This window comes from Triticum aestivum, chromosome 7A (assembly GCF_018294505.1).
Source record: "Triticum aestivum cultivar Chinese Spring chromosome 7A, IWGSC CS RefSeq v2.1, whole genome shotgun sequence".
Lineage (NCBI taxonomy): Eukaryota > Viridiplantae > Streptophyta > Magnoliopsida > Poales > Poaceae > Triticum > Triticum aestivum.
The window spans coordinates 98286104-98305799 of NC_057812.1; the positions used below are offsets into that span (position 1 = coordinate 98286104).

The 19696-nt window shown below is 49.7% G+C and overlaps 1 pseudogene; it reads right to left on the reverse strand.

Moving 5' to 3' along the window:
• LOC123153113 (N-(5'-phosphoribosyl)anthranilate isomerase 1, chloroplastic-like) overlaps positions 1 to 12435 on the reverse strand; it is a 75782-nt pseudogene extending 63347 nt beyond the window's left edge.
• Between the last annotated feature and the right edge of the window lie 7261 nt (positions 12436 to 19696).

Sequence of the window (19696 nt, forward strand, 5' to 3'; positions counted from 1 at the left end):
CCAACCTCAGGGACTTGCTTCACATGCGGGAAGCCAGGACACTATGCACGTGACTGCTCTCAAACTAGTTATGCTCCACCCCAGGCCGAGAAGACTGTTGGCTGTGTTAAGCCATCACGCAAGATGATCAGTGTCAAGTCAGCCCCCACTGAACGTGGACGTGTGCATCACGTCTCAGCTAAAGACGCTCATGATGATCCGGATGTCGTTCTTGGTACACTCCTTGTCAATTGTCACCCAGCATCAGTTCTATTCGATACTGGAGCATCTCACTCCTTCATTTCTGAAAGCTATGCTAACTTGCACAATCTGTCATTTTGTGATATGCCAACTCCGCTAGTCATCCAAACTCCTGGATCCAAATGGCAAACCTCTAGTGTAAGCCATGGTAACGAAATCCTTGTTGACAGACTTGTATTCCTTGCATCACTTGTAGCCCTCAAGTCCTCAGATATTAACATCATCTTGGGTATGGACTGGATGACAGCCCATCATGCCAAGATTGATTGTTACACCAGATCTGTTCAGCTTACACACCCATCTGGCAAGATAGTCACCGTCTCCACTAGAGTTGCAAAGCGTCAGCTCTATTCTCTTAATGCCAGCCCTCTTCCAGACCTTGAAGATATCCCGGTAGTCCGTGACTTTCCGGATGTCTTTCCAGAGGAACTGCCAGGTGTTCCACCTGACAGAGATGTAGAGTTCGTCATAGATCTTATCCCAGGAACAGCTCCAATCTCCCGGAGACCTTACAAGATGGCACCCTTAGAACTAGCCGAGCTTAAGAAACAACTTGATGAGTCCTTGCAAAAGGGTTTCATCCGTCCTAGTTCTTCTCCTTGGGCTTGCCCCGTCCTCTTTGTTAAGAAGAAGGATGGTACGGACCGGATGGTTGTAGATTATCGTCCCGTTAATTTGGTCACGATAAAGAACAAGTATCCGCTCCCCAGGATCAACGACCTGTATGATCAGCTCGTTGGATCCTCAGTCTTCTCCAAGATGGATTTGAGGTTAGGATACCACCAAATTAAGATCAGAAACGAGGACATTCCCAAGACAGCCTTTGTTACTCGTTATGGTCAGTACGAGTACACCGTCATGTCCTTTGGTCTAACCAACGCCCCAGCTATATTCTCCCGCTTGATGAACTCGATCTTCATGGAGTACTTAGATAAGTTCGTCGTGGTTTACCTCGATGATATTCTTATTTACTCGAAGAACGAGGAAGAGCATGCCGAACATCTTAGACTTGTGTTAGAAAAACTCAGAGAGCACCGCCTTTATGCCAAGTTCTCCAAGTGTGAATTTTGGTTGCCAGAAGTGACCTACCTAGGCCACGTAATCTCTGGTAAGGGCATTGCTGTCAATCCCGAGAGAGTCAAGGCCGTTCTCGATTGGACTCCACCTGAAAACCGTTAAACAAGTTAGGAGCTTCCTTTGTCTAGCCAGCTATTGTCGCCGCTTTGTTGAAAACTTCTCCAAAGTAGCCAAACCCCTCACGGAACTTCTCAAGAAGGATAAAAAGTTCGAGTGGTCCCCACAGTGTGAGTACAGTTTTCAGGAACTGAAAAGACGCCTGACTTCTGCTCCCATACTTGTGCCACCGGATTTCACTAAAGACTTTATTATCTACTGCGACGCCTCACGACAGGGACTAGGTTGCATTCTTATGCAGGATCGTCATGTGATTGCCTATGCACATGAGGATAATTATCCTACACATGATCTAGAGCTTGCAGCCGTAGTCTATGCACTCAAGACCTGGCGACATTACCTTCTTGGTAAACGTTGCGAGATCTACACTGATCACCAGAGTCTCAAGTATATCTTCACCCAACCGGATCTGAACCTTAGGCAAAGACGTTGGCTGGAGTTGATCACAGATTATGATCTAGGAATTACCTACACCCCAGGCAAAGCCAATGTCATGGCTGATTCTCTAAGCCGTAAATCCTATTGCAACAATCTCATGCTGCAGCAAGGCCAAACACTTCTCCATGAGGAATTCTGTAAGCTTAATCTTCACATTGCTCCTCACGGATTCCTTTCTACCCTGGTGGCGAAACCTGATCTTAAGGATCAGATTATCGCAGCTCAAAAGCAAGACACAGGAATTTCCCGGATCAAGAGAAACATTAAGAAGGGAGTTGGTGGATGTTTCTCTATGGATGATCGTGGTGTTGTTTTCTTTGAGAATCGCTTGGTGGTTCCCAAGAATCAACATCTTCGATAACTGATTCTTAAGGAGGCGCATGAATCTCCTCTCACGATTCATCCCGGTAGTACTAAGATGTATCAGGACCTACGCCAGAGGTTCTGGTGGACTAGGATGAAGAGAGAAATCGCTGAGTTCATTGCTAAATGTGATGTTTGTCGTCGCGTTAAGGCAGAGCATCAAAGACCTGCTGGCACTCTTCAGCCTTTAGCTATTCCTGAATGGAAATGGGATAAAGTTGGTATGGACTTCATCACCGGCTTTCCCAGGACCAAGAGAGGGAATAACGCTATCTTCGTAGTCGTTGATCGTGTTTCCAAAGTGGCTCACTTCCTTCCTGTTTGAGAGAGTATCACTGCTAGTCAGCTTGCTGACTTATACATTTCTCAAATAGTGTCACTTCATGGTGTTCCACTAGAGATCAATTCAGACCGTGGCAGTCTTTTCACTTCTCATTTCTGGGAGAGTTTCCAAACTGCCATGGGCACCCATCTCTCCTTCAGTACCGCTTTCCACCCTCAGTCGAGTGGTCAGGTGGAACGGGTCAATCAAATTCTCGAAGACATGCTCAGAGCTTGCGTTATCTCATTCGGTATGGATTGGGAGAAATGTCTTCCTTTCGCCGAGTTTGCTTATAACAATAGCTACCAATCCAGCCTCAAGAAAGCTCCTTTTGAGGTTCTCTATGGACGAAGATGTCGAACACCTTTGAACTGTTCAGAAACCGGTGAAAGACAATTCTTTGGACCGGACATGATCCAGGAGGCAGAAGAGCAAGTTCGCATCATTCGTGAGAATTTGAAAACAGCCCAGTCTCGTCAAAAGAGTCAGTATGATCGTCATCATAAGGATATGACTTATGAAGTTGGCGAAAAAGCTTACCTTCGGGTTACTCCTTTGAAGGGTACCCATCACTTCGGTATCAAGGGCAAGTTGGCTCCTTGTTACATTGGTCCTTTTCGTATTCTCGCTAAACGAGGAGAGGTTGCCTACCAGTTGGAACTACCCCCACATCTTTCTCGAGTTCATGATGTCTTCCACGTCTCTCAACTCAGCCGTTGCTTCTCGGATCCTATCCGCAGAGTGGACCACGAAACGTTTGATCTCCAAGATAACCTCACATACCGAGAGTACCCGGTTCGCATTCTTGATCAAGCAGAGCGTGTTACTTGACGTCAGAACATCAAGTTTCTCAAAGTTCAGTGGTCTCATCATTCCGAGAGAGAAGCTACTTGGGAGCGAGAAGATCGTCTTCGACTTGAGTACCCCGCTTTCTTTCCGTCGACCCCTGAATCTCGGGACGAGATTCTTTCAAGTGGGGGCGAGTTGTCACATCCCTAGTCTGGTATGACCTAGACTAGCTAGTCATTTGTGCATCATGTTTATATTTTCATTTAAATTTGAAACGAGGATTGGTGGAACCCTCAGAATCATTTTGAAAATGACCCAAATAAAAATTTCTCCAAAAGGGTCCAAGAAAATGCTCATGTTGCTCTCTGAAAATATTGGACAGAGATAAAAATCAAACCGATATTTTTAGGAGCTCATGGATATTTATTTTGGCCATTTGGATTAATCCGATAAATATTTGCATTGGAAATATATTAGTTATATATATTAATATATGTCCAAAAATTATGCCACCTGTTGGGGAGCTCTGGAATAATATAGCTAGCTCCTGCAAAAATTGGCATAAGGTAATTAAATGATTTAATATTTTAATTAAATCAAAACAAATGTCAGAAAAATTAGAAAACAGAAAAGAAGAGGAACTTACCTGCGGCCCAGCTCCTGTGTGGCCTGGCCGGCCCAGCAGCCAGCAGGCGGCCCAGCCCGCCTCCCCCTCTGTCGTCTTCCTCCCCGACAGAGGGAGGGGAGCGTGCCCGGCGCGCGCGCGCGCCACCGCGCCACGCCACCTCCCTCTCTGCCTGCCTGCCCTCTCCCCTCCTCGTCTGGATGCCCCGGAGACGCCACGCAGCCACCCCGACCTCTCTCGCACTCTCCCTCGCCCTCCTCCTCTCCCCCTGCTCTCTCCCTCGCACACCCGAGCGCCATCGCCGCCGCCGCTCGCCGTTGCCGTGGCCACCGGCCTCCCCTCGCCTCCCCGATACGCTTCCCAGCTCCGCCACGACCCCCTCTACCTCCTCGTCAAGCCACGCACCTCTGGACGCGCTCCATCACCGACGCCGTTGTCTTCTTCACCACCGACGCCGGAGATCGACCTCGCCGCCATCGCCGTCGATTCGCCGGACGCAGGACGTCCCCGAGCACACCGGCCTGCTCTGCGAGTCCGCCGTGAGCCCCTCTTCCTTTCCCCTCACCTCTCTCTCTCTCGCGCGTGCCCTGTAGCCGCTGCCCCGCGAGCACCCGAAGCCGCCGTCCGCCATGGCCTGCGAGCTCCGTGCCCCCGAGCACCTCCGCCTCGCGTAGTAGCTCGACGTGATCCTGCTGCCTCGTAGCTACCGCATGTGCCCTCCGTTCGCTCGAACGCGAGCTGCAGCCCCACGCCCGCGCTATCCCAAACTCCGGTCGCCGCCCAAGTGGTCGCTGCCGGCGATATAGACCGTCTCCGGTGAAACAGAGGGCGCCACAGGATGCGCGCGAGCCTGGGCTTCGTGTAGGTGTTCTCCGCCGCGCGATTGGTCGCCGGAGCGACGATTCCGCAGCCCTCCGTCGCGTTCAGGCCTCGCGGGCGACTAACCGCCGGCGGGTTTGACTTGTTTGACCTGGGATTTGACCCCCAGGGTTGCTGACTAGTGGGGCCAGGCCCTGCTAATTTTAGTTAAAAAATAACTAAACCTAATTAGCCACTAACACTGACCAGTGGGCCCGACCCCCCTAATCTGTTAATTAAGTTAATCTAACCCTGTTTAACCCCCTGTCACTGACGTGTGGACCCCACACGTTAGGTTTGACCCCAGCCAGCCGCAGTTGACTGCTGACGTCGTGCTGACGTCATGCTGGCGCAATATATATTTTCTGGAATTATAATAAATCAGGAAATTCCAGAAATTGATTTAAACTTCAAAAATTCATAGAAATTCAACCGTAGCTCAGATTGAAATAATTTATATATGAAAAATTATCAGAAAAATGCAATCTTTCCATCTGTACTAGTATCATGCATGACAAACCAACTTATACTTGCTGTATAGGTGAAAACACATTATGGCATATATAAGAGCTTACTTTGGAGATGCATTTGAGCTTATGGTTCAAATGGACTTCAAACCAAATGATTACTAGTTGCATTAGCTCAAGCAACATCACATCTTCATGCCATGTTCATGCATCATATTGTTGCATATGTTTGTGTATTGATTGCCGGCACCGTTCCTTCTCGATAGGTCCTGCTCCGGAGCTGTTCCAGAGTACCTGTCTATGAAGCAATGCCTCCCTTGTTGATTTACGAGGCAAGCAAACCCCCTTGTTCATTTCGATAGAACCCTACTCTCTCGCTCCTGCTCTCAGTTATTGCATTAGGACAACAACGATTCATCTGTTACTTTGTGCTGCGGTAGTTGAACCCATTCCTCTGCATGACCTGTCATTGCCACAGTAAATAGTTGAAACCCACTAGCATGTGTAGGAGTTGATTGAGCCATGTTGTGTTCCTACCATGCTATGCCTGCTATTGCTTAGAGTTGTGTTAGGTCTGATTCATTGGGAATGAATTGCAGTGTTACGATATGTTCTGGTGCTGAGAGTTAAGTGTGTGAACACGATTTGGTAAAGGTAGCGGTGAGAGGCCATGTAGGAGTACATGGTGGGTTGTCTCACTGGAACCGTCCTTAAGCCCTGAGTTCTATGTATGTTGTCCAATGACTCGATACTACCACACATTGGGCTCCGGGCGCTCCAAGCCCTCTCGACTTATTAACCAACTTGATCTCTGTCCAGGAGTCGCAACTAGTTTCTGGTGTTTGTAGGTAGTGCTATTTTTCTACCAAGTGGCACCCGGCAGGGTGGGCTTGGGACAGACTGGGCACACGTGGCACGGTGTACCAAGTGGCACCCGGATGGTGGGCTTGGGAACCCTGCTCACATCGTTTGGGGCCGTGAGCGACACCCCGGCCGGATCTCCTTGCGGATGGAACCCGAATAGGCGATAAACCTGGACTAGAGTCTTGTGTGGTTACTTAGGTCGTGGCCGACACCCTCGCCAGGCTTCCGCTTGAAGGTTGCCGAGATACATGACGTGTACATGGCGGTAAGTGGCGAGAGCGTGTGTGAAGAAGTACACCCCTGCAGGGTTAACATGATCTATTCGAATAGCCGGGTCCGCGGTTATGGACTTCTTGGATGCTTACATGGTACATAGACAACTTGAAGTGGATACTATAAAAAGCTCAAGACAAGTGTGAGTGCTATGGATGGCCTTCTCGTAGGGAGACGGGGATGAATCCATAGTAGTGTATTGTGTGGTGATTAGTGGACTCGTGTACGTTGTCTCACCTCAAGAGTTTCTGGTAGTCGTAGAACAGGATAGCCACAGAGTCAAAGCTGGCTTGCTGCAACTAAACCCCACAGTACCCTCTTGATACAAATGCATGTATGCTAGGATCTGATGTAAGTCTTGTTGAGTACCTTTGTACTCATGTTGCTTCATTTATGTTTTTGCAGCGGAGACTTCAGTCTTACTAGTGTTCTCGTGGACTTCGACTAGTAGCTAGTACCTCAGCTACGATCTTGATCGGATGTTGTAGATAGTCAGGCTTTTCAGCCTTTTTCATTTATAGATGTCTGTACTCAGACATGTAATGCTTCCGTTTGTTGCTTGATTGCTCTGAATGTTGGGTCATGTGACCCCTGGTTGTAATATTGCTATGTTGGCTCTTCTGAGCCTTTATCTATATGAGTTGTTGAGTTATGTTGTGATGCCATGTTGTACAGCACATACTTGCATGTTATGCGTACGTGTAATGTGTATCGCTATGTGTGGGATCTGACTATCTAGTTGTTTATCCTTAGTAGCCTCTCTTACCGGGAAATGTCTCATAGTGCTTCCGCTGAGCCTTGGTAGCTTGCTACTCCTCCGGAACACTTAGGCTGGCCGGCATGTGTCCTTCTTCGATCATGTGTCTGTCCCTTCGGGGAAATGTCACGCGATGAATACCAGAGTCCTGTTAGCCTGCTACAGCCCGGTTCACCGGAGTCCTGTTAGCCCAGTGCTACAGCCTGGATTCACTCGCTGATGACCGACACATTCGATGCTGGGTCATGGATGCCTGTCCCTGTAAGTTAGTGCCACTTTGGGTTTACGACTAGCCATGTCAGCCCGGGCTCTTTATCATATGGATGCTAGCGACACCATCATATACGTGTGCCAAAGGGCGCAAACGGTCCCGGGCAAAGGTAAGGCGACACCCATGGGGATACCGTGCATGAGGCCGCAAAGTGATATGAGGTGTTACATGCTGGATCGATGTGGCATTGAGTCGGGTTCCTGACACGATCCTTCTGTTGCTTTTACTGATCCTTGCTCCGCAGGCCCCTTCCAGCCGAGCTTGCGGAGATGGCTGAGGTGCCGTCCCCCTTGGCTTTGCCCCCTCCACCATCCTCAAGTGCTCCGAGCAGCAGAGTCCTTGTAGTGAGGGCGATCGGAGAGGCGAACCGTCCCGAGGCGCATCGTGGCCCTGCGCACCTCGCGATCCTCCTTCGCGGGCCTTCTCATGGCATAGCCAGCCTGTCGTGGGCTTCTCCCCTGGTCGTGGACTGCGATTGGCTGAGGCGCTCCCTGCGCTCTTCATCTAGGGACGAGCTGGCTCCAGGCCGGGCTTCTGGCGTGGCGTGCCCGGCCGTCGCGAGGTTGCCAGCCCAAAGCCCCCTGCCCGGAGGGGGAGTGCTGATTCGTGGCCCCTGGCGCTTGCTTAGGGCAGATGATGGTGCGGAAGACGTGCTCGAGCGTGCCCGGGAGCGTCGCGCTCTTCACCAAGGATTCCTTCGAAGGGCCGCTGACGCGGTGAGCCTGCTTGGTGAGGGGCTTGCTGATGAAGATGCGCGCCTTGAGGCCGAGGGCCTGCACCTGGCTGCAGAGAGGCGCAAGCTGGAGGGTGCCATCTCCCTTGTGCACCATCAGCGTCATCTTGACGACGCAGAGGCCAAGGCGTTGCTGGTGGCCTCTCGGGAGGCCCGATCTTGGGCCACTGAGGAGGCCTGGGATGCTGACCGGCGGCGAGAGGTGGCGGAGGAGCGGGCTCGGGAGCTCTTGGCCTGGTGCCACTCACTGGAGGAGCAAGTGGAGCTGCACGAGGCAGCCCTCGCATCGATGAAGGTGGCCTCCGGCGACCCAGCAGAGCTCCAGAAGCGTGAGGAGGCGCTGACGCTGGAAGCCGCCGAACATGCCCGCGAGTACGAGCGTCTGGAGACGAGGGAGCGCTTGGTGATGCAGGCGGAGGATGAGGTCGCTGCACGGGAAGCCTGTGTCCTGGAGGAGGTCGGGCGTCGGGTGGCGATGGTGCGCTTGAACCTCGAACACGAGTTCGAGGAGAGGCTGGGGTTGATCCGGGCCGAGGCTGAAGGTAGGACTGCTGCCTTGAGGGCCAAGCTGGAGGAAGCGACGCGGCGGGCCGATGCTTTTTGGGGCGCCCTTGAGGTAGCGCAAGGGGAGTCAACCACCTCCCAGACCGAGGTGCTCCTTCTTCGCCAGCGGGTGGAGGAGGCTGAGGTCGTCGTGCGCCAGAATGCGGACGAGATACGTCAGCGGCGGATCCCGGAGCATGAGCACGGCCCCATGCTCACCACGCTCCGGGAGAGAGCCAACACAACCTTAGGCAACATCTGTGAGGTGGTTGTTGGCGAGCCACACGCATTCAACTACGCCGGCAACCTTCAGTTCTTCACCGACATGGTGACGCAGCTGGAGGCGCGGTCGGTTAGGGCCGACAGGTTGGTGGAGGAGAGGAGCCGCGCCCTGCTCGGGCGCGCCTTTTCTCGCATCCTCAGCCATCTCCAGAACATGGATCCCCACTTCGATTTCGACGCCGCCATCACCCCAGTCCCCCAGGTCGTCCGAGACGACCTGGCGCACTGGGTGGAAGACAATGTGGATACTCTTGTCAGGGCCTTCCCTTGAGACAATGATGGCGTGGTTGTGGCTACCGACGAGGGCGGTGTGGTGAATGGCCCTGACGCCGCTGGCGGCGACGCAGACAGCGATGGCGACTTCGGCGACGCCAGCAACGGTTCGGGTGGTGCTCCTGAGGACGCATTGGGGGATTTATCCGACTGATCATGCATCATTCCTATTTCCTTACCCAGCATGAATAGAACTCAGGTTTTGACCTGATGGCTGTGAGAGCATTTTGGAGGGGGAGCCCCTCATGTAAAACTTGTGTTCATCGTATTAGTAGACGTTAAATTGCCCATGCGCCCACGCCAAGTGGTTCGCTTAAGCGACGTGCTGGTTGGCTAGTTTACCTTTCTCCCGTGCGGGCCCTGAGGTAGCCTGTGGGTAGCTGTGGTGTCCCGAGTGTTCCCTGATCGAATCCGTAGGATCTGCAGTAAAAAAACCTCCTAAGAGGACGAGGCGGCGGCAGTCTGGGCTGCACGCAAGCTAGGCCTGACCCGGCTCGTGAGGGGCTCACGAGGGGAGGCAGCTGAGGCGAAGTGGTAATCAAAACACGAGAAAATTGGTCGAACGAGACTAAGCACCCTTTCCCCGAACACACGCAAATCTCAAATTTGAATCCAACTTAAATCCAGCGGGGGAAAGTGACAACCAAAGGGAAAAGCAACGAAAGCAGACAAAAGGCCACGCCCGGCACCTAATCTAGTCTTGGACGTCTTCTCACCAGCGCGGAGCTAAGTGCTGCCACTTGGCGTGGGAGGGAGCCCCAGGGCCTGAGGCCGGCACCCCTGAGACTCCGGGGCGTGTACAGCCCCACTCATTATTACGCGAGAGTGTCATGGGGCGGCGAGCTTCACAGGCACTGGGCCTTCTTCACAGGTACTGGCCTTGCTTCATATCGCCAGACGAGGGCCCCGCCTTGCGCCACACTCTAGTGCCATCAACGACGACCGGAAACCAGGACGCCGCCGATGGGGTAGAGCGGTCGCCAATGGTTCCCCCGACGACCACGGGTCCTCCGCCAGGGGCAGGCCCTGAGGCACCTCCCCAGCAGAGGGCCTACCTCCTGAGAACACCTTGCTCCGAACACCGCGGTGGTGATGTCGGATCTCGGCCCCTCTCCTGCAGCCCCCTGCGCCCTCCTCTCGAGGGGTAGGAGACTGTGGGAGCGGGGCAGCTGCTCGCTGTGGCGACCTGCACCTCCTACGATCCATGATTAGCGTATGCCTGCTCCTGAGGAATTAGCGGTACCCGATAATCGTTGCCTCCAGCGTGGCCAGTAGGACCGTCCCGGGGCTCCTGGAAGGGCTCAGCTTCTGGCGCCTCGTCCCCCCAGCTTGGGCTGAGGAGCGAGCCTTGTTCGCTCTCGTGATCGTGTCCTTGGTCCATCATGAAGGGCACGTATTCTTCTGGTGCCGTTATCCCGAAGGTCATGCCATAGTGCTCCGCGTGCCACGCAGCTTTGCTTGATGCACCCACCGTGGGGTGGTAGCGCGGCTGTCCACTGGGGCCGTGGGTCGCGTCGAGTCCTTCTTCTTCGCGGACCGGGAGCGGGGGCAGCGTCGCCGCCGGTCCGGTGCCGATAGCTTCATTGGCGTTGGAGTAGCCTTGGAGCCCGCGGGCGCGCGTGGAGCCCCCGCGTGGGCCGCCCTCGGCTTGAGATGGGAGCCGGGTGCAGGGGTGAGCCCCCGAGGCGGTGAAGCCCAGGAGCTCTGCCACCCGCTCCAGCAGCACGTCACGGCCGCCCTCCAGCAGCCTGCACTGCAGCAGCTCTCGGACCACCGTGAGCGCGGCCCTCGAGTTCTCCTGCTCCCGGCGGGTGTACGGTGTCGTGGTCGCGGCATGATTGGAGGCCCTCGCTGCCGACCGCGCCTGCCACTGTGTGAGAGCTGTCGAAGCCTGTCCCCATCGCCCATGGCCCGCAGCGCCCTGCGGACCGCGAGCTGCCTAGACGAGCGGCTCTGCGCGGGCGGGCCACGCCGCCCATGGATCTGGGTTGCCCGCCTGGTCGCCGGACATGGTGATGACGACGCGACGAGACACGAAGCGGTGAAAGGTGGATTCCGGCGCACCCCTACCTGGCGCGCCAAATGTCGGATTTCGGGTTCCGGCAGACCCTTGAGGTTCGAACACTGGGGTGCGTGTGGAGATTTCGGCTTCTGCCTACCTGCGCCCCTCCGCCTCACTAAGATCTAAGCTATTGAAAGAACAGCACAAGAGACACAAGGTTTATACTGGTTCGGGCCACCGTTGTGGTGTAATGCCATACTCAAGTGTGTGGTGTGGTGGATTGCCTCTTGGGCTGATGATGATGAGAAATACAAGGAAGAACAGCCTCATGAGGGTCTGTTCTTGGCTGGGGGGATGAACTGCTAGGAGGAGTTTAGTCACCCTTCTCTCTCTCTCTTCTCGATTCTCTCTCTGATTTCGATCCCTTTCTGATTTCGTTTTCCCTCTCTCTCCCCTGGGGGTGGCTAGTCCTATTTATAGGCAAAGGCCCTGGTCCTCTTCCCAAATATTGAGCGGGAAGGGCGCCAACAATTGGCCATTTTGAAGGGGAACATCTGGTACACTTATCCTGACTAAAGTTGGTCCTCGCCTGCCAAAGGCTCCGGTGGTGACGTTGGCTTGGGCTCCACAATGACCCCCTCCCTGCCGTTGGACTGGTCTTGGTCTCGTTGCACCGAAACGGGTGCCTTTGCTTGATGCTCTCGCCTGCGCTTGCTCCCTTTGCACAAAAGAGGAAAGGAGGACACTGCGCGGGCTGGCACTCGGCTGGCACCCTTGGTCGTCATGGCTTGCATCACGGGTACCTCGTGAGGTACCCCGCCTTGATCTCTCCGCCTCCTCGCGAGCCAGCCTGACGAGGCCGTGCCTGAGGAAGCTCCGAGTCGTCGGCCCCGCGAGGCTTGGCCCCTCGCGAGGGTCTTGGGTCTGTGTTGATGAATATGGGCCGTGCTGGGCCCCCTTGGAGCCACGCCGCAGGCCGCCGGTAGGCAAGTCTGGGGCCCCCGTTCCCAGAACGCCGACAGATTTCTGCATCTTTAGCTAATGTGATGCCACACATTTTGACTACAGGCTAGATAAGATTAGCATCTTCATGACATCGTAGTGAAGATATAATGGTGTAGGCTCCATGACCACTCTTCATCCCCAAGCATGACACTTTACCAAGAGGAAATCTTGTGTGTGCTAAGAAACCAAGTGTAATGAATACTAGCATAAATAGTTCCAATGAAAGTAATATGTCCAGATGAGATAAGAATGCCATTTTGATGTTTCAGCTACTAGAACAATAAATCTATATGGGAAAAATGAAAAATAGACTGGTACTCGAGTTTTTTTCAAGATCACAAGGTACACACTATTTTAAATCTGGAATACCTTTCAACTCTACACCACTGCTTACCTTAGATATCATGCACACACAATATTATCTCTAGGCTTGTAAGTTTCACAGATATGGTCTACATTTCCATCTTGTTTTTGATTTTTGAATCAGTGAGTCGTTGTGTTTTCAAGTGCTAGATATGGTCTACGTCTTTTGTTTTTTGCATAATACGAAATTAGAGAAACCTATCGCTTCTAGCAATTCTAACATGCATAAATGATAATCAGGATTGATTGAGTAAAACAATTCTTACTATTATTACCTAGTACAGACATTTGTTGAGGCTGTCTTGCTGAAATTGATGACACCATTACAGTGGAAACTGAAGATGGCATGTGGCAACAAAATATGTAAAATAAAACTTCATAAATTTCTACAATGTATGAGATCTCAAAATTAAACAACAAGATGTAATAAGCCCTTCCACCCGTGCTGCAATTAAGTGATGAACTCGAATATGCTAAAGTACATACTATGGTACTACACAACTCAGACATGTTTTGTGAACCTATTATGGAAGAAAGCTGGTTAAGGTTGTAGAAGACTATAGGATGCACTACAAAAAATACACTTCCGTGATGATACGTGTTTGTCACAGTAGGTCGCATTTTTTGTCATGCATGTACATCCATGAAAAATTTATGACAGAATCAAGATAGTCATACCTGTGCTGTTGTAGAAGTGTTCCATGACATTACCAAAATTATCATCACGGAAGTGTCCACTTCCATGACGATAAATCGCGCGTCACAGAAGTGCTTTCGTCAAGGGTGACCGACACGTAGCATCCACTGTAACGGAACGCCGTTAAGCTATCGGGTCGGATTTTGGATCCGATAACCTGTTAACAGCCTCGACCAATGGGGATTTTCCACATGTAAAATGATCATTGGCTGGAGAAGACACGTGTCAGGTTCGCATTGGCACAGGTGTCACTCATCCAATGGGCGAGACGCGCCTATGATATGTTGACACGTGGACCGGCCCATCCAGTTTAAATTGGTCGTCCCAATTGAAGGCCCACAAGATTTTGCGGACCCTAATGGGCCGGCCCAGCTAAAGGCCCATGAGATTTTGCGGACCATAATGGGCTGGCCCAGCTAAAGGCCCACAAGATTTTGCGGGAGTGGGACGGCCCAGGTAAAGGCCCACAAGATTCTTGCGGATCATAATGGGCCGGCCCAGCTAAAGGCCCACGAGATTTCGCCGACATTAATGGGCCGGCCCAGCTGTAGGCCCACAAGATTTTGAGGACCCTAGTAGGCCGGCCCATTAAATTGCTGCCATGTTTTGGGCCAAATGCCGACCCATATTTAATCCTGTCATTTAGTGGCCTCCCACGCTTCGGGCCTAATAGTGGCCCATATGAGATCCGGCCCGTCAAAAGCCTACCACGTTCTGGGCCAAATTACGGCCCAGATCAGGTCCGGCCCTTTAAGAGGCTTTGGGATCAATTATGGCCCATATCAGATTCGGCCCGTCAACTGGACACTATACTTTTGGGCCCACTTGCTAAAGGCCCACTTAGTAATTCGACCTGATATTAGTTTTGGCCTATTAAGGGCTCGTTTAACATTTCGGCCTGATATTAATTTCGGCCTGTTAAAAGCCCGTCATATAGTTGGGCCTAACTACGGCCCGGTTTGCATCCGTCCTGCTCGCAGCCGATTCTGATTGGGCCAAACAAGGACCGAGACAATTTTGGCCTGTTAAAAGCCCGTGATATGATTCACACAATCATGGGTCGGGTTTCATTTCGGGATGCTGCCGGCCCATGAGCTGTTCGGCACGTTTCAGGCCCAACCTACATCTTGATTGCATGACGGCCCAATTATGTACCGTAATTGTACGATTTGGCCGGTTTACTGCGAAGACAGGATATATATACAGTAAAATAACTGCAGCATCGTGAATAAGAAAAAGCCTAGACTATACAATAAAGAAATTATGGCATATTACATCCAATGGGCATCAAAGTTCGCCACTATGATAATAAAGCACAAGCAGACATCAGATTACATACAATGGGCATCAAAGTTCGCCACTATGATAATAAAGCACAAGCAGACATCATATTACATACAATGGGCATCAAAGATTGCCACTAGTGCAAATAAACACGCCGACAAAATAATATACAAAACCGACAGCACTTCAATAGATTTCAAGAAAGGTTAGCCCTGCTGGAGAGCTACAGCGCAAGCAGCTGAGCCAGATGGTGAGATTGTGCTTGTTCAACACTTATATCTTCCTCACTCTGAAAGATAAACAAGTAGGCAGATGACAGGTTTTGCACATAAAAGTATCAGTGCTGACAATTCATCACATTTCTTACTGACGAATCAAGTGACACAGTTTAAAATTGCATTAACACAATATGGTATTGTTCAGATCAAGACATGGCAGGAAATGACATTGTGAAGGAGTTGGCAGCTTCACGACACCACTAGATTACAGATCAAGAACTCATAAGTATCAATGGTTAGTGTGCTGTCAATTTATACCCTTTCAGATTGGCAAATAAAGAGATAGTTTAAATAATAGTAGAATGATATGACATTGTTCATAGTTAAGACATTGCAGAATATGACATTGTGCTGTAGTTGGTAGGTTTACCACACCACTGGATTACGGATGAAGAACAGAAGCATACATGCAGTGCAAAAGAACATCACATGCTCTGTATAGTTTAATTTACATGGTATGAAGAAGGAACTTGGTTGTACAACTGAAAACTTAAATTGAGAAAGGACAAACTTTTGTTTATGAACTACATAATAAACTTTAAACAAGCAATTTGATGCAAACACCAAAAATAAATAGCCGTTGCAGTCATGCCTAACCAAATATATAAGATAAAGTTTGAAGGTTTGAGATGGACAAACTTACATTATTGGTGAAGACAGGCTCTATAAAGGCCTTGTCCATGCTGATGGAGGGGGGCAATTCAAGAAGTTTACCACAGAATCTTCTTCAAAAGCATTGCCTTTATTCTACATTTTGTTTCGAGTAAATATAGATGTGATAATATACGGAAAAATGGAGAATATTTAAGATAAGATGAAGAGTGATGCTACATAACCAAGTAGCTATAAATGTAAGTGCAGCGATACAGGCAAAAGGTACAGCCAAGAGCAATGCACAACTAAACTTCTTCAGTACCAACCTTATGGTAAGAGTAAATATAGATTTGATGTGTAGAATATGGAGGGCAAAGGAAAATAAGCTGCAGAGTGATGGTACATGAACAACTACCCGTCATTATAAGTACACTGATAAAGGACAGCATGTACTTACAAGAATAATGCAGAGCTAACAAAACATTGGCATTGGATATATTCTACACTAATGTAACCATTCATACCGATAAGATAATTTGGAGCGAACAATTGATAAGCAAGCTATCATGCATACTGCTGTCACATAATGAACCAAGTATGTATGCAAGTACAGTGATACAGGACAACAGGTACTAACAAGAGCAAAGCAGCGGGCAACATATTTGCGATATCCTGTCGTTCTTGTCAAACCGGAATTCTTCTTCGAGCAGATTTCCTACAAAAAAGATCTGTAAGGCACATGCGGAAAAGTAGAAGTTCAAATTGTCATGTGATTTCATAGACAGTACCTTATCCTAGGAATGAGACCAGTGCATAACAAGGTTTTTCCATTCAATGTCTTCTAAATTTAGCATAGGAGACTTCACCAGAAATTCGTTTATAGACTTGCCATCAGAGTGTGATTTCCTCAGGTAACACCGATACTGCTGCAATGCTTCTTTGAAAAGCACAAGCAAGCTTTGCTCATCATGACTATCCAGATTGACCCTCGCCTAGTTACAACAATGTAATGTGAATCATTGATGTGTTCAATCAGCAGAAAATAGGAAAATAATAACCATGAATAATAGCACTTACACGTAAGTTGGACAGGAAGATGTGAAAATGGTTTTTGTCTTCACAATAATCTTCCCATGATGGGAATATATGCACGTAGTCCCTAACAACATTGAAAGCATTGTCTTTTAAACTGGGAATAAATGGAATGGGGTTCCAATCTGCAGGAATTGGCCGTCTCTGTAGTTGGGATAGGTCTTCGGCCGGTGGGCTTGCTGTACTTTTTGCTGGAGTGGGATTTTTCTGTGGTATAGCTGGTGCTATGGCAAACGAATTCGGTATAACTTTTGCTGGAGTGCAGGGCATGTGTGGTGGGGCTAGTGGTGTGGCCAGTGAAGTATGGTTATAGTCTGCTGGAGTCGGTCCTATGTTTTGTGTCACTGGTTGTACAGCCAATATAAGTCGGGTGTTGTCTGATTTCTCTGGCACCACCATGTTTTCAAGGACTTTGCTGGTGCTCCTTCAGGTTGGGCAATCACCCTCTTCCTTTTTGATGTCTGATGCACAAGAACATCATTTGAGTGAAAAAAACATGGCATGATGACAGATGGAATATGTATTGATAATGGATGGGCATGGCATCTCGACATATATGATAAGTAAATTAAGCAGATGGCAGTGCAACAAAGTAGAAGAAATGCAAGACAACATATGCAAGATACCCGCAATCAATAAAATATTGCCAAATTAGAACAGGCACCTTGATGGGTGAATAGGACAGGCCATCTGCCTTTGACTCCTCGAGGTTAGAATAGTCATTAGGATCATATTCTGAACAAGAATCAACAGGTGGGGAGCGTATGAGTTTCATTGCATCTAGAATGGCACTCAATGCCTTGGTGCCAATTTTGTAAGTCATTGTGGTGTTTAGCTTCAAGAGTGGATTGCTGCTAGTGCGACACAAAGCAGCTACACAGATCATAGTGTAGATATAACGGGAAAACCTTAAGCATCAGAGTAAAATTAGCAAAGTGGAACTTGCTGGAATATATGTGCTAGTATTGCCGGTACGGCTAGAAAGGCTTCGGATACCAGGTCTCTTCAAGTGAAAGTGCAGTACTGTTAATATCAGTGTAACTCTCAAAGGCGACACAGCTCCCCGCATTTCCTTGCTATTCTTATAGGATTCAAGTGGGCAGGCCACTACAAATCCTATTCCTATGTTTACAAGATCCTATGAATCAAAGAGTCTCAAAGTGTCCATCACAACCGACCGTATAGACCTCTACACTGCAAATGTCCCTTCTCATCTTTAGTACAAGGAACATACTATACTACTATCATACTCCCTCCGTTCCAAAATATTAGTCTTGGTAGAGATTTCCACTATGGATCACATACAGATGTATCCACATACATTTTAGAGTGTAGATTCACTCATTTTGCTCCATATGTATTCCATGGTGGAATCTATACAAAGACTTGTATTTAGGAACAGAGAGAGTACATATTAAACAAGAACAGAAGAGGAACATGGTAAAGAAGAGCAAGCAAATTTTGGATAATAAAATGTTGGTTCCGCAGTGCCCACCCATGATGAACCAGAGCGCATTAAGAATGCAACTCCCAGCTGTCTCTCGACCATTTCAGGCGGTTGGATAAAGATCCTACGTCTCCTAACCCTTCTTCTTCCTCGTCTCTGATTCTTCCCATATAGAACACCGCACGGGCCGCCGGCCGGACCACCGGCCCCCACTGCATGTGTTCCTCCGCCACCCCCACCCCCACCCCCGCCCCAACCCCCACCCGCGTCGAGTTTTCTTTGTTCGACGAGGCCCCACAACCACCCGAGCCCTTTCGATCGCACCGACGAACTCCGACGAGCTCTGAAAAATTGACTGGCCCAATTTTGAAATTTAGTCTACTGTGATTTAACTAGTGTGGAATATAAAAGGGGAAAACCATAAGCATTGGGAGTATAGTGTTGAGCGTGCCATGGCGGATCTGAAGGTGCAAACCGGACAAAGGCAACTTCTCAACCAAGACAAGAAATCAGAGTAAAGCCGTGGTGATCTATTTTCTTGCTGCGATAAATAAGTTGAGCAGATACGAAAGAGTACCGCCTCTAGTGCGGCACCGTGTATGCATTTGTTGAGAATTTGACGGTGCTGCGGTAGCGATGGCTGTCGGCAGCGTGGAAGCATATCTAGGAGGATAGATGGTGGCGGCGGGGCGTGGTGGATGAGACGGTCGTAGGAGCGGCGCCGTCAAGGTGGACGACGGCGGGGATGAAGCGAGAGGACGGGATGCAAGGATCCCGGTCCGATGCCATGGATGAGAGATGTTGATCTCTTGTAATGGACGGCGGCGTCGAGGTATCAGCTCCGGCATGGTGGAGGAGGATGGCGGTGGATGGGGTGGCGGACGACGGTGGACGGAGGAGGGTGGGGTGGAGAGGGTGTGTTGGTGCCCACGGAGTACGAATGGGGAAAAGGGAGGTAGAGAGGAAGGGGGGAACCATGTATTCAAGGCGCTCTTGTCTCAAATGCGAGGAAATTTACAAACTTATCCCCCGTTTCAAATTTCTACTACATCACAGCAACATTAGTCGGTTGGGGATAGGACGGTTATCTCGGATACACCGAATATTTGCCGACGAGAGTTTGTTTTTGGCACCCACCGTGTATGAATATGAATTGTGGAGGGAGTCAATTTCGGTCGAGGACACACTGTGTTTTGGCGCCCACCGTGTATGAATCTGGTGAGAGGCGGTTACGTCACGTTTGGGTGAAATTACAAACCTACACCTATCGGAACCTATAGAAATCCAGCAGATAGGCTTTGCGTGGTAGGGATAGGCAATAGTGATTTCCATCTCGCAGATTTTGGTTTCGGGCAGTTACTACAACTTTCCCTGCTTCGTTCAAATTCTGCAGAGTGCACATTTACCGTGCCAACTCAATTCGAATCCCGTTTGTATTCTATTTTTTTCGGGCGGGATCCATTTTCAATTGGAATTACATTCTATATACATCATTTTTTATATATACTTTCAAAAGCACAACACCATTTATACATAAATATGGTTTACAAATGGCATGATCTCAGATTCATAAGGTTGTATCCATGAATTTGGATTTTCAAATATTTGAAACCACTTTATGTTGAAATCCATTGCATGCATT